The sequence below is a fragment of the Papaver somniferum genome, chromosome 7 (genome assembly GCF_003573695.1).
Source record: "Papaver somniferum cultivar HN1 chromosome 7, ASM357369v1, whole genome shotgun sequence".
NCBI lineage: Eukaryota > Viridiplantae > Streptophyta > Magnoliopsida > Ranunculales > Papaveraceae > Papaver > Papaver somniferum.
In genome coordinates this window covers 38,154,902-38,170,300 of record NC_039364.1, presented here as the reverse complement: position 1 = coordinate 38,170,300, position 15,399 = coordinate 38,154,902, and the positions used below count along the sequence as shown (strand labels likewise).

General features: G+C 36.2%; 1 long non-coding RNA gene across 3 annotated transcripts; it reads right to left on the bottom strand.

Annotated features, from left to right (window-relative positions):
* Window positions 1-6,896: 6,896 nt before the first annotated feature.
* LOC113297015 lies at window positions 6,897-10,017 on the bottom strand. Of its 3 annotated transcripts, none has more exons than XR_003333248.1 (5): window positions 9,616-10,017; window positions 8,617-8,994; window positions 8,492-8,516; window positions 8,251-8,322; window positions 6,897-8,175 (listed from the first exon to the last, which is right to left on the bottom strand). It is a non-coding gene; the product is annotated as an uncharacterized LOC113297015 (long non-coding RNA). The 3 variants fall into 3 exon arrangements; XR_003333249.1 differs by having other exon boundaries at window positions 8,492-8,513; XR_003333247.1 differs by lacking the exon at window positions 8,492-8,516 and having other exon boundaries at window positions 9,616-10,016.
* Window positions 10,018-15,399: the final 5,382 nt, after the last annotated feature.

The window sequence follows — 15,399 nt, the reverse complement described above, 5'->3', positions numbered from 1 at the left end:
GATTAACCCTCATGTTCCACCACCGGTTCCTCATACCCTAAACCAGTTCATACCATCTACAGCAAAATCTTGTTATCTCAGTAACGATTTTTGGAGCTTATGATGCTCCCATTCTAAATAATCTTGTTTTCTGTTTTAGGAAGAAGGTTAAAGAAGATACTAAGGAGCAAAGGCAAAAACAAGGTGAACTGAAATCTACATTACCCTTTTATGCTGCCTCTGGGAAAAGAGGCGGAAAAAGTTTTGATAGATTTACTTAGATGTTTATGTAGTTGATGTCAATTGCGCTTTATATTTGGTTGTTCTTGTTTTTTGCTATGCACTAGTCAATTATTGAGGACATATGGAATGGCAGGGTAGTGCAGGTACCTGGAGTGATGGAAAATTGGTCACTAAAATAGGAAGGAACAGTGATAATGTGATGGCAGTAAGTGTCAGGACCCTTTATATTTTCGTTAATGTGCAAAATCCAACTTTTAACATATAGATATCAGGACCAATGATGGAAAATTGGTCACTGCAAAATTTTGTAATTCATTTTAGACCTGCTCGGATTGCTTGGATTCAATTGATTTTTTTTGGATTGCGTAACAGGTAGGGTATTTCCTACGTAATACAAACCAAAATCGTATTTTAGCATTAATTCTTAATTTATGTTATATGTAGTCATCTGTAGTTTGAAGAATTTTAACACCTGATTCCATACAATTTTATTAATTCTGCACAATTTTATCACCTCTACAGTACAGCTGAAAGTTATTGGCCACATCTGATCTGCATAAATGTGATCTTTTGGTTGATTCTGAAATGTTTGAGGAGGATAACGTATCAGCATTGCTTTCTATCTCGTTAGTTTTAAAACCTTTACAGCCTAAAATCTAGTGAGTGGAAGCTGTTAGGTGCTTCCCGTACCAACAAAAAAACAAACTAGCTACCATCTATAATATGGAATCAAGTATGATCGTTTTATATTGGATTGGAAAGTACAATATATGCTTTCAACTCTCTGCCTTTTGCAATTATTGGTTGCAATTGGTCTTGCACAAAGAGTTAATCTAAGTGATTTATCTGGGATAATCTCCTCCAATCATTTTTCTTTAATCTTTTGCAAATTTGAATCCTCAATTTCTATAATCAGTTCAGCTTATATTTGAAAATCATCTATCTCATTTCTCCGACTTTCATAAACTTGCTTGAAACAATGGCATTGTTGATGCTGATGGAAGAATTTCAAGCAAGATTACAACATTAACCTCCGTTGTTATTCCAGCCTACGATTTCAAGCCAAGACACACCTGTCGATGAGACAACTGATGACGAGGTAGAAGAAGTCATAGGGATTATGCTATATCCCCCGTTCAACAGTTGAAAGGATTGCAAGGAGCATCAGCAGGTCTCTCCAACTCTGACAAAATCCTCAACGACCATGGGTAAGGAGCTTATTCTTGAGTCTATATGTGATATTTTCTGGTCATGAGGGGATTGAGAATTTCTGTTCTTAATCACGGCTTATCATTTTTCCCCTTTCTAAACCATGAAATATCTGGTCTTTAATTTGGTTTTAAGTGATTGTTTCCTCCCTTACTCAGATAAACCCCATAAGCATGAGAAGATATGTCTATATTTCTTGAGCATCTGTTCTTGCAATGTAATACATGCTCTTCAACATCTTGTTGATCCCTTCAATAATCTTGGCTGAGGAGGTAGCAAATAATTGAATTTTTATATTCACACAGGTTTCAGATTCAGATACAATCTTGCAGAGTTTTCACTTGCTGAGTGTGCGTCTGACCTCAGTTGATTTGTGCAGACGTACAATAACTTTCAGTTGATTTCCGGCAACACCTACAAGATCTGGGCATGAGTTACACCTTCTTAACTCAAAAGAATGTTTGAAGATTCTTAATTCTTTTAATTGCTTAACGTTGATGATTTACTGTAATGTACTTACTTTGTTCATTTTCTCTTTATAGATTACTATCAACTTTGGTCCCATACTGCTGGTGGACAGAATCTAGTAATTGGATGCCTCTTGAGGAATTTAAAGAACAAAGCAGTTGGACGTTTTAACTGTAGTACGCCACCAAATGATGAAAATTATGAAGTCCTTATCGATGAAGTTATCGATATCCCTATGGAACAGTTGAAGGTATTGATCCCGACGAGACGATTGAATGGCCAAAGCAATACGTAACTCATGGACGTGCATATTCATACTTTTTTTTTCTTCTTCTTTGTTGTTTTGAACATGAAGCAACTTTTGTTGTTGAATTTAAAGATGTTTGGGTTGTTAAGTTGTTAACTGAATTCAAAGTTAATGTTAACAGAATGAATCTTATAAAATTCATACATTATCTTGTCTATCTATAGTATTAATCAAATTACAATAAGGAAAAAAAAAGGGGGAAATGTACATTCTCGTAGACTCAGATTTAGCTGAACGGACTCACCTAAACCAGATTAGACTGAATATCTGATTATAGAATTTCTACACTCATCATCAGTCATTATTTCTGGACAAAACAAATTTGTTGTTAATTTTAGACAAATACTAACCGTCCTATAATAAATAGCACACCAAAAATAGGACAGACTTTAGGACGGGCAATATTGGTCTTATAACTTGATTTACGACAGAATTGGCCTGTCCTAAATTCCGCATTCTGGACTAGTGATCTAAAGACGTCTTGTGAATCCATCGTTAACAGACTCCGTTCTGTGTGTGATTGATCACAGGAGATTCAAGTTATTTGTGTGCAGGTTTATTGAAGATCTAAGAAGATTTGAAGACAAAGAAGATTTCTTATTTGAGTTTATAATCTTTGGTGTGCACAAAACTTGATCGGCTGGGGATCTAACTATAATTGGTTTATCTTTCGATAGATTGGATTGATTAATTGAGTAGATCGGCATCATCATTTCTTTGTGATTCATAGTATTGATTGCACAGTCTAAACAATTACTTTGGTAGGTAGTTGTTAAATAGATTGATCTAAGAACCTGACAAAGGAGTTTATTGGGATAATCGGAAGATCCTTTTGTCAAACTCTTATCACTTGTTTGAAAAGAGTTGTTACCGAACAGATTTGTTATTCCTTTACTGTTTGGAATACGAACCAAAGGAATTGTTCCAAGTGCATGACTTACTACAAGTTGGAGGCGCAGGTATACTGAGGGAACTAGGTGAACTATAGGTTTAGTTGCTTGGTCTCAACTATAATAAGTTGGTTTAGATTTTGTATAGCGGCTTAATTCTGAGAGTATTCAATTCTGGACAAGGTCCCAGGATTTTTCTGCATTTGCGGTTTCCTCGTTAACAAAATCTTGTTGTGTCTTTTACTACTCTATTTCCGCAATTATAATTGTTTTTATTATAATTAGAAGTAAAATACACAAACGTTAATTCCTAATTACTTGATAGCAATCCTATAGTGTTTGGTTAAGTCCGAACCTAATATCAAGTAATCATACTTCCTTGTTGTATTGTCTCGATCTTGAATCCATAGTCAATCACACAAGTTATCTTGTTGTTGTATTGTCTCGATCTTGTATCCATAGACGATCACACGAAGTGTGAACCGATTCGTTGTATTGTCTCGACTCAGTCCATAGACAATCACTTTCGGAGAAAGGACTGATAGGTGGAAAAGTTTTAGATTGAGGTATATTTGGGTACCCTCGTCTTTTCAATTGGTATCAGAGCAGGCAAACAAGAAAAGATCTAACAATCTGTGTTTGGTGCGATCCAATCTATAAGAAATGAATCTAATGAGTGATTCAGTTAACGTACCGCCAAGATTCAATGGGACAAACTATCCATTATGGAAATCTGCTATGAAAGCTTTTCTCAATCCCGAGATTTTAATACTTGGTTATTAATCGAAGACGGATAATCAACAAACGATGGATTATTCGATGACAGAGTTCAAACGCTTAGCGTTCTATACTCGTGAAGAAAGAGTTCTTGCAAAGCAAAATTCTGATGGTTTGAATGCCATCATGCATGCAGTTAGTCATGATCTTCTACATCATGTGCTGTCATGTAAAACTTCTAAAGAGGCATGGGATACTCTTGAGACTGCATTCGAAGGTAATGATTTCTAAAAAAGAAGCACGACTTCTGTCCCTTTCATCTGAATGGGAATACCTTAAAAATGGATGATAACGATACCTTTGAGGAGTTTAATACTAAACTTTTTGAGATTGTCAATGCTTCTTTCTTACTAGGAAAGACTATACCTGATAAGGAAATAATATGCAAAATTCTCAGATCGTTACCATTCAGATACGAGTCTAAGAAACATGCCATAATAGAAGCAAATGATATTTCTATACTTTCTTGAAGCTCTCTTGTAGGAAAGTTAAAAATCCTTGATAAAGAAATTATGCTGAAGAATCAAACTGAGAAACGTTGTCAAGAGGACAAGGTACTTGTTGAAAAGGAGCTTGACTCAACAATTGTGCTTCTAGCGCAACGAATTAAGGACATCTTATCTAATGATAAATATGATCCTGAAACATTATATTTTTGTCATAAAAAGGGTAGTGAAGAAATCCAATGTTTCAAGTGTCGTAGATTCGGACATATGGCAAAACATTGTTCCAGCAGAAGATCTCACAAGTGCAACAGGGCTTATGTCTCTACTCTCGATAATATTCCGGAGGAGGATTCCTATAAAGGAATATCTAGCTGTAATGCACTTCTTGCCAACTCTAACTGTGTTGAACCCTGTGAGTCTAATCAACTCCTAGAAAAACTTGAGTTGGGAATTAAGGAAAATATAAGGTTAAACCTAGAACTTGAAAACCTTTTGAAATTCCTGTCAGATAAAACCCGAAAGGTGAAATCTGAGCAAGAAAAATTGGTTGAAAAACCAAGAGGGTCAGAAACTAGTTGTTCCGATAATATACTAAGTTCTTCATGTGGAGGAAATAACCACACTGCAATCTTCCATGGAAATAAATTTATCAAGGCACTTCGCAAGGAGATAAAGATTTTGAAGGCTGATAAGTTTATTAGATATCAAAAGGAAATTGCAAGCTCTTATAATTACAAGAGAAAGAAAAAACGTAAGGAAACACAGTCTATTGTATTTATAAGTCATCCTAAGGATGTATTTGTTACCTATGGTGAGAGTAATTCTCATCTCAACACACACTGATTGTGTTGAAAAATGCATCCTCACTCGTTGCCCAAAATTCTGATTGTGAGGAAGCATAAATCTGGGCAGGATGTACATATTTTTTCCTTAAGTAAAAATAGTCTCAACCGATATCTTTTACTTTTGGGAAAAATATATTCGGTTTCCATAAACCAAATTATCCCTTGATTTTCTTCCATTGTATATATATTGTTCTTGTCCGAAAGAAGACTATATTGTTTTAATGGAGAATTCGGCAAAAGAAGGATCATCTCTTGATGATTTAGCACTCTATGCATCAATTCTGACTGAAACTCATGATGTATCTCAGCATGATAACCCTCAAGATTCTCTAAGAAAACAAATTCTTATTGTTAGAAGTTGCATTAGACATCATGAGCTGATGATAAAGGATTCAAAAGAAATACTAGCTGATCTTCATTCTCAACTGTTTGAGATGAACAAATCGTCTACTGGGAAAGGAAGTGCTCAGAAGAATTTGAATCCAGTTTTTGAAAGCAATCTTCACAAGAATTGAGATTAGAAAGAGAATAAACATCAGTTTTTGATTTCTTTAAATAATTATGTAAAGTCTATTTTGAATAAAATTATTATTTTATTGTGATAGTTTTTCGATTACATAGCATGTGCTTGAATGCTTTATATTACTGTTATGTGTTTATGGGATGTTTGATTTCGGTCCTTCGATCTCATATTGTGTGAACCCTTATGGTTTGGGTGACTTTTTGGTTTAGCAGGATTAAGTTCTAGCCCATGTTAGTAGGCTTTATCAAAGGATCATAAGGGGTTCCGATTGAAACTCATGTGTGAAAAGTCACAATATGTTGAATCGATTTTGGTTTAGCATAAAAGCATACGTGTTTCGGGTTTTCAACTTTTGCTATGCATTAGTTAAAACCGATTTTCAACCTTTCTCTGGTAAAATTTTAGTGTTTGTTGTTGTTCTTTTGTCTTGCAAGAGGATGACAACACAACGTGAGAGAGTTCTAACTTGAACTTGCGCTTAATGATATATCTTTCTGGGGAGAAGAGGATGCGGAACTTGAGGTAACAAATTTTTTAGTTAATCGTTTTCCTGTTTAAGAAAAGCCTGATTTTATTTCATATATTTTGTTTTTTCTTAACAAAATTTTGGTACAATTGATGTTTATTCCATTATGTGTGTATGGATGTATGTGTGTGATTCAATTGTTTCCGGTTGATAAAAACTATTGTTATCTTTCTTTATTGTTTGGTATCAATTGTTTATGTTAGAGCATAGCTCGGTTGAACCCACCAAACGTTGGTATGTCAAGTTTGGTTGTCATATTTTAGTGAACCAAAACTCATTTAAAGAGTCGCTTGATTATATGCTAGAGTCAACTTCGTATAGGTTAGCTTGAAAGTATTAGGATATGAGACATTACAAGTATTACGTGAAGACTTGAAGAATGTGAAGAAGTAAGGAGCTACAACGACGACATCATCCTTCCTCTTGAGGTTAGTAATATTTGACTTGAACTATTTCGTTCCCTAACGTATCTTTCAAGCCATGCATATTGAAAACATAACTGCGAAGCATGAATGATTATACTCTAGTTAGACATAGTACTAGTACAACCATTGACACAGTGGGAGGCCGACCGAAAAACTCGACGAAACGACACCACTACGTGCCGGCCGAGAACTTGACGAAGCGATACCGCTGCGTGATTGCACGGATTCAAATTTGTAAAATAAAAAAAAAATTGTAAAAGAGATGTTCAGACAAATTTTATCATAATTCTAATTTGTAAAACAAAATTGTATTAAGTTGACAATGTGAAAAAAAAAATCTATTCAATTTTTTAGAGATTCTTCAGTCACCAGAACCTTGCCGGAAGAGGTATCAGAAAATAACTCAGATGACCGGCAAGTTAAACAGTCACCGCCGCACCGGTCAATCGAGTCATCTCGATCAAAGTTAAACCGAGTCAAGATGAATCAACTCAGTGACATCATCGGGTGAGTCAGGGAATTGAGTCAGCTAATGCTAACTAGAGTCAGCTAACTGACTCATCTGGGTGGAGAGAATTGCCAGGCCAACTGCCAATTTGCAAGGGCCAAAGTCCGTGTTGCACCATCATGGTGCATCACTACTTCACTTCCAGCCATAGTGGTTGTTCATCCTGCAACAACAACATCTTCATCTCAGTACCACCTCAATCCATAGCCTGCACTTCAGCTACAATATCAATCCACTTCTCCTTATTGTCTGCAACAGCGACACCATGCCCATTTCACTGTTAATTCTTCTCAACTCTTCTTTCAGTTGCTTCTACCAACTCAACTCTATATTGTAGTATTATCAGAACTGTACCAGATCACTACTGCCATCTTGTAGCTTCAACTGCAATTGTCCTCACCAGCTCTTACTGTAACTCTAACTCAACAGTTGCATCGCTGCATCCATTTCCTGCTTCAATTCCATCTGTCTTGCACCTGAACTTTATATCTGAAACCTAATCATACATCTAAGTTCACCACCAACATCAGTTTCTGCACATGCATTCTTGCATACATCTAAATACCAGCATCAAATATCCGTAGCTTCATAGCATCTCCGCTCTCAACTTCCCAGTCCTCCCTGTATTGCACATGACATCAACTCCATCTTTCCACACAATTCAGCGGCATCAATTCCACTATCTGCAACACCAGTAACACCAGCTCAGGCCAGTTAATTCCAGTACCTGCAACCATTCATACCCAAGCTTCTAATCCATCTTGAGCAACAAACCACCACCTGCAACACCTCAAACTCCAGCCTCACTTCTGTTTACAACAACAACAACACTACTCTTAATTCTTTCCCTGACATAAATCACCACAAGGATCCATTCGCAGTATCACCATTTCCCATTTCAAATTCGAAACGAACCAAATTGACAGGAAACCCCAGTCACCTTTCATTACACGCCTTTCTTTGTTCATCTTTCTCATTCTCAGCTAGCTCTCGAAGTCGAGCTAGCTCTCGAAGTCGAGGACTTCTCATCTACAATGGTAACAATCAGAATAAAATCAGAGTAAAAACTTACAGACCCTATTGAATTGAAGCACTGTTACCCACCCTACACTTTGAAGCATTTCATGATGACATCTGAAGGCGAACGCCATGCCCAGATTGTTTTACCCTCCAAATCTGATTTGGAATATGAGCTTTTGGTTAGATAATCATCTGATAACTATTCATAATAAAAGAGTATAAGAACTAAATGAGCCAGCTTGCTGTTTTGCCTTCTCAATAGACAAAACATACTAATAACCATACTAATAACCATCATCAGTTTTAACATCATCTTTGTACTAACCATCATAGATTAATTCTTCAACCTTCTAAACAGCAAAAGGAAGAAAAAAAAAATCCTAATTAGGATTTGCCCAGAATTATCCAATATGCAGCAAAGTTTAACAGTTTCTGAAAAGGAAATTTCACCTCATAAATCTTGAGAACAAAGTTCTTTCCAAAATTTGTTAATTTGTTAAACTAATTGAAATACGAGATGACCACTGCCACGGTGGGACTCCCCTCTGTTCCTTTACCCAAAATCTCACGCATATCGTCTTTAACAATCAATGAGGAAAATCTAACCCTGAAATATTTATTCAAGAACAAAAACGAACCCTATAAAATCTCGACTGAAATTGAATGGTATCTAGTTAATTTATGTTGTAACCTAAACAACAACCACACTAGCAGTCAAACTCTTTCTCTATTCAGTGTTTGAATAGTAATGTGTCTCCGCAACTTGGTACTAGTGGTCACGTGTTCAAGAGGTGCAAATGTTCACGTTCCTTAGTGTTGTTTGTTACGCTGCAAAAAGATAAAGTACACATTTAATCCTAGAGAAAGTCCATGTTACCAAATAAGGAAGCACTGAGCATTCGGTCATCATCATGACATGCACTTAAACATGTTTAGAAAGATAATCTTATGCCGAAACAGATTCGATCTTAGCATTATCATACTTGAGAACACATATAAAGCAAGCATAATCGGTTCCTAAACAACATTATAAACATCTTAAGCGACACCAAAATAGGAAAACATAAACATAACCATAGAATCAACTATCAACCATTATAAACAACTTCGCACTTGGATCCTTTATGATTTCAATAAAGATCATTTATGCCAATTCAGTTGTAAATTGAGCACTATCCTCAATTCTAAGTGCACTAAATACTTGAAGGTGAACTTTATGAACTATACTTTATGCAACAAAGTTTAACAGTTTTTGGAGAGGAAATTTCACCTCATAAATCTTGAGAACAAAGTTCTTGCCAAAATTTATTAATTTGTTAGACTAATTGAAATAAGATTTTCAAAACTGAAAAATTAAATAAAGTAAAGAATTGGTTGATTTTAAGAGTAACCCTTGCCTCTAATTGCGAAGAAACAATCAAAACCAAGGGGATTGTAACCTTAATTTACCTCTCCCCAGGATCAACAAATTAGGGTTCGGACGGAAAAGGGAAAGCGGATTCGACTTAAAGATTAGGTTCTTTTGGTGGGAATGAAATTGGTTGTGTTACTGATGGTGATGGTGTTGCTGGTGGTTCAAATTTGAATCGGAAATCTCTTTCTTCCACTCAACGAATCTGAGTCAAACCCATTAATCAACATAATCCATATCAGAACCATAGAGACATCATTTTCTTCTTGATCTGGTTCAAATTCAGTCTAAAACGATCATTAGATCTCTATTACCATCGGTGCTTTACTGATTTCTCTCTCGAAATCTCTCAATTCCGTAGTAAGCAACGGCAGAAAATGAAGTAGGCATTAGCTTTTTACGAAAAGAAAATGTTTGGAGGAAAAAAGATCGAAGGAGAAGGAAGAAAAAGAGAAAAAAAAAAAAAAAGAAACTAAAATTTGGAGGTGGCCAAGATTCGGTCCCGCGACCTTTGTGTCGGTTTGACAAAAATACCAGTTATATGAGGGACATTTTTGATTTTTCGGCCCTAACCATTTCCAATCTTTTTGTTTCAATTTGATGACTTAGATTTTACAAAAAAGTGGCCATATAAGGTCCTCCATCGCTTCGCTCGGTCGGCCCAATTAAGGAATACAATACGAAGTCTAACGTCTATCTTTTGAACTTCGTATATAAGACATCGACATAATAGTATGAATGCTATTGTGATTATGTATGAGTATGAGGTGAAGATTTCATCCTAGTAAACAATGTTTTACATTCGTTTAAAGGAAGTAAATTCATGAACTTGTTTTGTGAATCGAAAGGGAAATCGCTAGGCTTATTGGTATTGTTATTCATTCCATATATTTTGAACTACCAATATATGTGATTAGTATAACCGCTCATGACTTGCTTATGTTCTTGGTAAAACTATTCAACAAGGCCTGACTTTTGATTGGTATGACTTTTACTAGTGAAACCGATCTTAAGTAATCACCTAAGATGGTATGATCGATTTAATGTTATTGGTATGACCAACTCTAGGCAAATGGGAACCGATCCTAGTAAGAGGTGCAACCATTCACAAAGGGGAATCGATCCTTGTAAGAGGTGCAACAAGTTTCTAGTTATTGGGAACCGATCCTATGAACATGTGCAACACGTTTTTAGACATTGGAAACCGATCCTATGGACATGTGTACCAAATACAAGTTAGATACCATATATATGTGGGAACCGATCCTAGTACCTAGGCAACCAAGTTTTGGTAACTAGCATGACTAATTTTAGTACCCACATGGAGGTATAGCCGAAACTTGTTTTGCTGGAACCGTTAAACCCATGTTTGATGATTTGATAGGATAATCAATCACATAGTTCTTGGAAGTCAGATGAACCAATTCTAAACTTGTTTCGGTTTTGGAAATTCCTTGGTGTCCAAACTTCCTTGGTCTATAAATATCAAAGTTTGCATGTCAAGCAAACGAATCCTCAGAGCCAGCAAAACTACCTAGTTGTGTTGTTACTGGTGGAGCCGCGTATTCGGAGAGGAAAGCAATCTAATTAGGCGAAATCACTTACGACCGCTCGGTTTAAAGACTTCTTCGGGATTGAGAAGCTCTATTAGTACCGTTGGTGGGAAACTAGATAATTGCGGTTTATTATTAGTTTTCGATTGATTTGATTGACTAACGGTTGTTGAACTTTGATTGCACCTAGTTTGTTTATGCTTGAGAATCTTCTCTTCTGATATAAGATTCATTCAAACTAGATCGAAGTTTCGACGGGGATCTTTAGACTGTTTGTAGATCTAAAGTACGTCTTGTGATAATCCATTGTTAACAGACTCCGTTCTGTGCGTGATTGATCATAAGAGATTCAAGTTGATTGTGTGCAGATGTTTATTGAAGATCTAAGAAGATTTGAAGACGAAGAAGATTTTTGATTTGGGTTCATAATCTTTGGTGTGCACAATACTTGTTTCGGGTAAAGAGGATCCAGCTATAATTGGTTTATCCTTGTGGTAGATTTGATTGATTAGTTGAGTAGATCGGCATTAATACAATTATTTGTGATTAAAAGTATTGATTGCAAAATCTTTAGTAATTACTTTGGTAGGTGTTGTTAGATAGATCTAAGGACCTGACAAAGGAGTTTATTGGGATAAACGGAAGAACCTTTTGTCGAACTCATATCACTTGATTGAAAAGAGTTGTTACCGAACATATTTGTTGTTCCTTTACTGTTTGGAATACGAACCAAAGGAATTGTTCCAAGTGTGTGACTTATCAACAAATTGGAGGCGCAGGGATACAGACGGAACTAGGTGAACTATAAGTTTAGTTGATTAGTTCCAACTATACGAAGTTGGTTTAATTTTGTATAGCGGCTTAATCCTGAGAGTATTCACTTTTGGACAAGGTCCCGGGATTTTTCTGCATTTGCGGTTTCCTCGTTAACAAAATCTTGTTGTGTCATTTACTTTTATTTTTCGCAATTATAATTGTTGTTATTATAATTTAAAGTAAATTACACAAACGTTAATTCCTATTTACTTGATAGTAGTCCTATTATGTTTGGTTAAGTCCGAACCTTTTATCAAGTAAACATACTTCATTGTTATATTGTCTTGATCTCGTATCCATAGACGATCACACGAAGTGTGAACCGATTAGTTGTATTGTCTCGACTCAGTCCATAGACAATCACTTTCGGAGAAAGGACTTATATGTGGAAAAGTTTTAGATTGAGGTATATTTGGGTACCCTCGTCTTTTCAGTTTAGGCTTAACGAAATTTCGGTGCAATTGCAGTACTTTAATGACTATATTTGTTTCAATTGCTTCCGGTTGAGATAAATAATTATGCAAGTTGATTAATTTGGTTTGTATGAATTGTTCATGGCTTAAAAAAAAGGGTTTTCGGGATCAATTGTTTAGTCCAATTCAATTCCGGATAAGAGAAACTAAGTTAGTTGCGATCTTAGTTAGACTTATCAAAGTGTAGGATTCGGTTAATCGAATGACTTAAAAAGAAATACTAGTGAACTAACCTAGTACTTGTCTTGTTTAAAGTGAAAGGTCTAACTTGTTAGAGCATTGCTCGGTCGAACTCGCATGCGTTGCTATCTCAAGCTTGTTTGTCAAATTTAGTTGTCAAAACTATATGTCTTGATTTCCAGTCTACTTATAGCTAAGTCTCGGACTAGGATAATTAAGTGTAATTGAGATCCAAACTCCACCGCAATCATCTTACGAAAACGAAGAACTACTCAAGGAACTAGTGGAACTTCATCTGACTAAAAGGTATGTGGAGACTTGAACTTATCTATCACTCAAAGGTCTATCTACTCTATCTCCTACTCTTGAGAAAAAAGTCGTATAAGTATGATAGTTTTCATACATACACATTTGCTATTTCGAGCAGAGTTTATCTCTGAAAAAGCGGGGGTCTAACAACACCACCCAATATTTCGCTTAGCAATCTGTATGGACTAACTCCGAAATACTTTGCTAGAGAATCAACTAGACAGTCAGACTCAATCTAGATAAAAGTATCTCAAGGAGTTAATATCTCTCTCTTGATTTGATTTTTACTCAAGCTAAAATCAACAACGAGTCTTTATAAAATACAAGGAATAACTTGGACGGTACCAGAGACCAATGTCCAAGGATCAATCAATATCAATCAACAACCAAAGGTTGGATTTCCAATTGATGATCACGAACGCACAACCTATATTATTTCAATTATATAAAATATAATGCGGAAAAGAAATAACACAGACACCAAAAGTTTTGTTAACGAGGAAACCACAAATGCAGAAAACCCCCGGACCTAGTCCAGATTGAATACACACTGTATTAAGCCGCTACAGACACTAGCCTACTCCAAGCTAACTTCGGACTGGACTATAGTTGAACCCCAATCATTCTCCCACCGATCCAAGGTATAGTTGTACTCCTACGCCTCTGATCCCAGCAGGATACTGCGCACTTGATTCCCTTAGCTGATCTCACCCACAACCAAGAGTTGCTGCAACCCAAAATCGCAGACTTGATAATAAACAAATCTGTCTCACACGGAAAAGTCTATCAAAGGATAAATCTGTCTCCCACAGATAAACCCTAGATTTTGTTCCGTCTTAAGATATGAAATCAAGGTGAACAGGAACCAATTGATAATCCGTTCTTATATTCCCGAAGAACAGCCTAGGTTAATCAATCACCTCTCTGCAATCCTTCCTGACTACACATGCGGTTTGTCGAGGAATCACAAACAGTGAGACGAAGATGTTTGTGACTTCTTTATCTTGCCTATTGGAGAACTCTCACGATCTCAAGCTAATCAAAGATTGTACTCGTACGATAGAAGATTCAAGATCAGATCACACAACTATGATAAAAGTAGTATCGGTCTGGCTTCACAATCCCAATGAAGTCTTTAAGTCGTTAACCTGGTTTTAGAGAAGAAAACCAAAGGTTAAAGGAGAATCGACTCTAGCGAGCGCACTAGTATCACACAGACGTGTGGGGATTAGTTTTGCACAATTCTAGATGTCTCCTTTATATAGTCATCAAATCAGGGTTTTGCCTTAGTTACAAAGCAATCCATATTCACCGTTAGATGAAAACCTGATTTAGATTCAAGATAAAATTTCTCAACCGTTAGATCGAAAACTTAGCTTGTCACACACACTTGGGTAGACGTTTACTGCGTTTGTGAAAACCATGCCCAAACGTGTACGTGTATGTTGGTTCAACATAGTAACCCAAAAGGTTAACCATATGAGCATTTCATATTAACCTTGTTCTTCTTCACCATAACTAGTTCAATTGACTCAAATGAACTAGTTAAAGAGTTGTTCAATTGCTATGAGATCTTATGTAACTACATAAGACACAATTGAAACAAAGATGATTCGATTATATTGAATCGGCTCATGAACTTTATAGCCACGGTTTGCATACAGAATTCCTTAGTAATTTAAGTTTCATGTTCAGAGCACATCTTTAGATCATAACCTCTTAAGCTCACAAACAAGTTCGCCGACTTTAGACAACCGGTGGAGTTTTCCAAACTCAGCAGAAAATCTCAGCAAAGAGACTTTCGCCAGTTCGCGGACTAGGTTCGTGGACTAAGTTCGCGGACTTACACGCAAACGAGTTTTTGGAAAATCCCAACAGAAATTCTCGGTACAAGAACTTCCGTCAGTTCGCGGACTTGGCAAAGCCAATTCCTTCGGTTTCTCTCAATCAACAAAGTTCGAAAACTTCGGATTAAGGAATACATGGTTATGTAATCTAAACTCTCATTCCAATCATTGAGACATTCTCAGAGGAAATTATATAGCCATTATACACAGTCTGTTTCGCGTCAGAGCAATTCTCAAAGTAATTGAAACTTTTCATGACTTTCGTCACTAGGTGAAGATAAACTTGATCAAAGCGAAACGCTTTACCAACACATGATTTCGAGATATAGATAGGCGAGATATACTCGGCTCGAAATATCAAATGTGTATGATCCAGTCTATATAGCATACGACTTTTGTCTCATAAGAAGTAGGAGATAGAAGAGATAGACTTTTGAGTGATAGATAAGTTCAAGTCTCCACATACCTTTTTTTGATGAAGTTCCACGGTTCCTTGAGTAGATCTTCGTCGTTGTATGATGAATCGCCATGAAGTCCTTGAGCTCAACTACACTTTTCTATCCTAGTCCGAGACTTAGCTATGTAGGCTAGAAATCAAGACTCATAGTTTTGATCACTAACATTGACAAACATGCTTGAGATAG